Source organism: Nicotiana tabacum, chromosome 5 (assembly GCF_000715075.1).
Source record: "Nicotiana tabacum cultivar K326 chromosome 5, ASM71507v2, whole genome shotgun sequence".
Classification (NCBI taxonomy): Eukaryota; Viridiplantae; Streptophyta; class Magnoliopsida; order Solanales; family Solanaceae; genus Nicotiana; species Nicotiana tabacum.
The window spans coordinates 138,467,845-138,474,406 of record NC_134084.1 but is presented as its reverse complement, the minus strand read 5'-3'; the positions used below and the strand labels follow the sequence as shown (position 1 = coordinate 138,474,406).

The 6,562-nt window shown below is 44.8% G+C and overlaps 1 non-coding gene across 1 annotated transcript; it reads right to left on the bottom strand.

The window, feature by feature from the left end:
- Nucleotides 1-6,491: 6,491 nt before the first annotated feature.
- TRNAD-GUC (transfer RNA aspartic acid (anticodon GUC)) lies at nt 6,492-6,562 on the bottom strand. Its single transcript has one exon. It is a non-coding gene; the product is annotated as a tRNA-Asp (tRNA).

The following is a 6,562-nucleotide window of genomic DNA, read 5'->3' as shown; positions in this document are numbered from 1 at the left end:
CTAAGTGATCCGCGCATAAAAAAAAATGATGCGCCAAAGCCTAAGTGAGAAATGGCTTTGATCACTTTTTGCCGCGCATCAAAGCAGTGCGGTCCGCGTGGGCTGAGTAGTCAAAATGTGACTAAAAGAAAACCAGCACGGACCGCGGCCATTTTTGTGCGGCAGCACTGGTAGGTAAGCTGAAAGCCCCAGGGTTTTTCTATAAATAGAAGCCTTGGGCCTCATTTGAACCTTTTCGCAAATTTTCATCTGGAGCTCTAAATTTTCACTGTTCATCCGCACTCCCTGCTCATTTAGTCGATTTTTCACTAATCCCTAGTAACAAATCTTGTTCATTTCATGCCTAATTTTTTGTTTCTTCTCATTACTCTCTACTAGTATAACTTCTTATTTTCATTTTCTTCTTAATGACTGTTAGTTTGTATTTCTATTGTTTAGTGAGACTTAGGGGCATAAATCCATGTAATTAATTGAGTAGGGACACTGAGGGGTCAAATTCCGATCAAAATGGGACTTAAAGAGAATTTTTTTTCTGCCTCAGTTAAATCTGCCCTATGCAGCCGCACAGCATTTTTGCGTGGTCCGCGTGGCTTTTTGTGTGCTATGATGAATCGCCTCCATGCGGTCCGCGTGACATTGCTATGGGGTCCGCGTGAGTCCAGCGCGGCCGCGGTCCAAAACAGTGCGGACCGCGTGTGAAAAGTTCAGAGAAGTCACCATTTTGGCAGTTCACCTGTGCGGTCCGCGTCCATTTCTGTGCAGTCCGCGCTGAAGCTACGCGGCTGCAACACAAAACTGTGTGGACGACATCGGTTCATTCAGAGAAACCATTGTGTGAATCAGTAAACTGCGCGGACCGCGTGCCTTTTGGTGCGGTCCGCGTTCCTCTGTCTGTGAAACTGTGTCTGCAATTCTTTCATTCAATTGAACTGTCCATTTCATATCATGTGATTTTACTAGCAATGCTAGACATGTCTTCCTTGCAGACAATGGTTCAAAAACATGTGGCTAAGAAGCGAACAGGGAAACAAATACAATCCGAGAGAGGTGGTTCCTCCTGTGGGGGAAGGGGAAAAGGAATTGTAAAGCTAAATCCTAAGACCAGGGAAGCAGATAAAGCTGCATCTCACTCCACGGGGAGTGAGTATGCTCCGTCACGGAGCATTACCTCGGAGTCTTCTCCAACACATAGGGCCACTTCATTCCAACTCCGTGACCCTCCTTTCCCGGATCATGATGATATAGCCTCTTCCAAGGAGCCGATCGATGTTATCTCGGACTCGTCTGATGAGTCCGTAGCAGAAAAAGACAAGGGGAGCACTTACTCCATGTCTCCCACAGCTTCAATATCAGGGGATAGTGGAGGATATGCCGAAGGGGGTGAACCATAAGTTGGAGGTATAGAGAGAACCAGGAAACCAGAAGCATGGGAGGATAGGTTTGTCAGCGAGGTCGCTTTCCACAAATTCAGGGAATGGTGGCCGAAGAGAAAGTTGATTCCGGAAAGGCGGTTCATAGACGCCGATCTTGTCCCACTCAACCCTCACGTGCAAGCACAATTCCGCACTAGAGAGGGTTGGGGATTCTTCAAAGAGAGAGTCGAATTTGCAAACGAGCATATGGTGAAGGAGTTTTATTGCAATATTCACCACACAGTTCGGAACTCCAAAGCAACAAAAGTGAGGGACAAGATAGTAGTCTTTGATGGGAAGTCGCTGAATGACTTTTTGGGGTTTACAGATGAGGACGAGTGTCAATATCTTGAGAAGCTGGCATTGAAAGAGGAGGTTCGTCCGTGGTTGGCCGAGCATTTAGCAGCTCCAGGTACAGTCCCTGTGTGGTTGAAGGCACAGGAAAAGATTTTGCGGAACACCCTCAACTTTGAAGCAAAAGGGTGGTTAACCTTCGTGTGTAGTCGACTTGACCCGTCTACACACGATCACTCTGTCCCCCTTCCTCGGGCTGTCTTGGTGGTAGCTATCATGGCGGGCTTCCCTCTGAATGTGGGAAACATAATGTCGAGGGTGATTTATCAAGTCGGGAACGAAACAAAAACAAACTTCCCCTTTTCGAACACACTCTCCCTTTACTTTAGAGAGTTGAAAGTGAAGAAGAAAAGATATGATGTTACGGTACCTCCAGTGGCCCCCTACTCATGGTATGATCAGTTGGGTCCGGACAACCCAAAGAGAGGAAAGAAAACTCCAGCTTCTACCTCCTCCGCACCTGGCCAGTCTGAAGAGCCAGTTGCGACAGAGCAGCCCTCTGACCCTACTCCTGATGAGACACTTCCCCCATGTCCTTCCTCCACAGCTGGTCCATCAGTTGCATCTGATCCAGTGATTCCTTCATCAAAGACTCACTGGTTCACTGCCAACCAGCTCGCACACTCCCTTGCCAGTTTAAACAACTGGATGTCAGTTGCGACATCCAAGTTATCTTCTTTGACCACTGTTGTGCAGGCACAGGGAGCACCAGCTACTGTAGAGATTCCCTCCGCCATTGAGGATGTTTTGAAAAAGATCCTGGCCAACTAGGAAAAGATGATGGCAACACAGGATACCTTGACCAAGACGGTTGGGGAACATGGAAAAGCTTTGGAAAAATTGGCTCGGGAGCACAAAAAGCTAAGGAAACAGAAAGCTTCTAAGGAGTCAGTTGCACAGTTGAGAGGGGATGTGGACAAGCTGCTAGCGGATCAGATGCCATTCGACTTATTATTTGGAGATCCAGCTGGAGAGCCAGCAGTAGAGTAGCCACAGGCAGAGGAGGATAGGCCAAGGAAGAAGAGGAAGCTCCCTAATACAGAGGGAATAGTGATCGAGGTGGCTCCCCCGTCTAGTACATCAGATGTTGAGCCCTCTTCAGTTCCACCAGTTGATGAGTAGGATCATGAGCAGACACCTGTCCCAGCAGTACAACAGCAGCAGTCTGGGGACCAGTTTGATGAGGCTTGAGGGACCGCTCAATATCCTTTGCTTATTTTTGATTTTTGATGTCTTATTTGGTAGTTAGCATTGGGGACAATGCTAGCTCTTATTCATGGGGGTGTGGCCCTACTATTTGGATTAACTGTCAGGATGACTGTATATATTATTTTACCTTCTTTTAATTTCTATACATTAGTAGTGGATAGATGGTTTGTGTATAACTGTTCATTCCAGATGATCTTCAGAGTTTATGTATATATTCATTTCCCCTTGGTTGTATATTCTACTCCCCGTTTGTACATATTAATTAGGTTTTCATCTTGATTTTCTATTTTTTGTTTTAGCTGCAAAGTTAGGCTCGTAGCCTTTGTGTTTTGTTTTGGCGTTTGCAATAAGCCCCTGGTATTCTTAATGCCACGGTTCATTCCAAGGGTAGATATTGTGCGAACCGGGTGGCTCTTCCCAATGATAGATGGTGTGACAACCTTCTTAAGGGTTTGAGTCCGTTTTTGATTTTTCTTTTCTTTTTTGATTTTCAAGTTTTTGTAGTTAAGGATACCTCAGGCAAAGCCTCACTTGGGCCTAACACATTTGCCTTTGATCCTATGGTCGAAGACATTATGTTGTGTTTAGGATGGTGAAAGTTGTGGCCTTGAGACTCTTGTGTTGACCAAATAATCATCACGTGGTCATTTTGGGCCATGGGGCACTTGAATCATATCTAAGGTTGTTGTGGGCCCTCGACTCCGTCTTAGGCAACCCTTGAGTGTGTGTGGTGAGAATTCGAATCGCGAGCCCAAGTACCGAGCCGATGGTCTAGAACTTGCCCTGAATGTTTGTTGAGGCAAAATCATAGGTAGAACTTGACTTGAGACGTGAGTATAGGCTCTCCTTGATCCAAAATGCAAAATTTGAACACTTTTCATGACCTACCAATGAAATAATCCCTAGTTCAACCCTTTTGAGCCTTAAATCTTTTTCGTTCATGAACCAAGCTAAAAACCTATACTCGTTCCTAACGAAACCCCCTCTTGGCACCCAAATCTTCCCTTGAGTAAATGGCAAATGTATAAGTTGGGGGGAGAGACAGGAAGGGCATCAATGTGCTAAAAAGATGCAAAAGCAAAATAAAAGGAAGGCAATGAAAAAGAGAAAAAGACAAAAAGAAAGACAAAAATGAATAAAAACCAAAAAGGGAATCGAAGGACGACAAAAAGAAGTGAAAAAGGTGTAGAAAAGTGATAAAAAGGAGAAAGGATTTGAATTGCAAAAGAAAGAGTGACAATGTGTCCCTCTAACCCCTTGAAAGAAGTGAACTACTCAATTGAGTCAAGAAAGTGTGCCAAAATAAATCAAAAGAAGGGCTTAAGGGAAGATTAAACCCATTTGAACAAAAACACGTCCTACCTTTACCAAAAGCCTTCACAATGACTCCTCAAAAGCCCTATATGATCTTGAGTTGAGGGAAGCCTACATTAGTGGATACTTACATAAGGGGCAAGCATATGGTACTTAGAGCCGGACTCAGAGCCTCTTCTTTGTGAGAGACGAGAGAGAAATCCATTCATCTCGATTTGTGTGCAAATACCCTAATAGGTGAGATTCACTCAGGGAAAGTCAAGGATGTGTGAGTTTGGGTTCCATGATGACCAAGGAAATTGAGAAATGTTCCGTGATGAAATGTGTCAACTCTTGATGCTCTTGTGTCGCACTTGATCCACAAGTTTGCAAGTTTAAATATGTTGAGGATGCATTTGCATTGAGGGCAATTGCTAGTCCCAACTGATGCCTGCTGAGGTTACTTTAGGATAAACAAGAATTACTTGGTTGTTTTCCATTGAGGGGTAGGTCTCATTTTATTTGCTTGAGGACAAGCAAAGGTTTACGTTTGGGAGAGTTGATAACTGCGATTTCTGCATGTTTTTTATACCCATTCTTACCTGAGCTTTGTGCATTTATTGCCATATAATAGTCCCAAAATGCATACAAATGACACTTGATTGTAGGTTTGAGCGACAAGATGACAAATACTAAAGATCGGCTCAAAAAGGAGTGAAATCTGCCAAGTGTCAAGAGACAACTGAAAGGGGGGATCAAAAGGCCCTGCGCGGTCCGCACTGTTCTGTCACACGGCTGCGCAGGAGAGTTCAGAAGCTAGGCATATCCAAGTTCAACCTGCGCGGACCGCACTGTTTTGCCACGCGGCCGCGCAGGAAAGTTCAGAGGCCATGATATTTTTAAGATAAGCTGCTCGGTCCGCGCCTCTTCTCGCGCGGTCCGCGCCTCTTCTCGCGTGGTCCGCGCCTCTTCTCGCGCGGTCTGCGCCCAGTTCCAATGCGGTTCGCGTCCCTTTTTGTGCGGTCTGCGCCTAAGAGAATCAGAGAAGTAATCACTCGAGACAAAAGCCCATGAGACCGCGCACCTAATCAGTGCGGTCCGCGTGGATAAAGTTCATGCGGCCGCACATCACTTTTGTGCGGTCCGCGCCCCCAGTACCAGATGCAAGTAATGAAGACCCAGAGCCCTACGCGGCCGCGCGTCATTTGTGCGCGGTCCGCGCCAGACCCTCAGAGGTATTTTTGTCCAGTTTTTCCTATGTAGTATATATAGAACATTTTACTTTTTAGCAGCGAGTTGTTTAAGAGAGCGGTTCAAGAGCATAGAGCAGCTGAACTCGTGTTACCCTATTATCAGCCTATTTTGGGCCATTTTTCTAGTTTTAAAGTGGAATCAATTAGATCAACATTGTAGTTAACTATTATGTCAATTTCATCTATTATTTCTTTGATTTTTGTTACTACTATGTCTAGCTAAACCTATTAGCTAGGGTTGTGGCTCAACCCTAGTGTAGGAAATTGATGGGTGTGATTGTTTAGTGCATGAATGATGTTGGGTGTTTGCTATTTGGATTAATCTTAAGTTTTCACTAAGATTTGGTGGTTGCAAACACTAAGTCTAGCTTAGTGGGTCTTGACTCTTCTTGAGAAAGAGAGTCTATGACCTCAAGATTAACTCCAACAAGGAATCGGGATGGACCCATGAGAATGGTAGTCCCAATTAACGGGTTAAACCTCGAGAGAGTAATTACCCAACTTGAACCATAAGTTGCTTGGGAAAATTAGCCTACCCAATTGGTCTCGAGAGAGTCAATTGGGAAAAATCACTCTCTTTACCGAGAGGTGTGAGAGTGGGTGTAAAAGGTGCAACGGTTATAGCATAAGCCCCATCTTCGTCATTCTTGCATTAGGAATTTCTACCCGTTAGTGGACCACCTAGGTAAATGTGCATCCCTAGTGCTTTTATCTATCTTGCATACAATTTAGAATCATAATATTAGCATAACCTAGTTTTACAACTGTAGTTGATAAATTGTAGCTCTTAAACAAAAGAAAACCAAAAATGTTAGAAGATCAATTATGAGCTAAAACACTATCCTAGACCATACAAATACTCGACTCCAATTTGAAGTTCCCTGTGGAAAATCGACCCCGATATCGCTATTGGGTAAAAGTATTAGCGCTCACTCATCCTTAGGTTGAGTCTGCTGCGATCACTTTTTGGCGCCGTTGCCGGGGATCGAACCCGGGTCACCCGCGTGACAGGCGGGAATACTACCACTATACTACAACGAC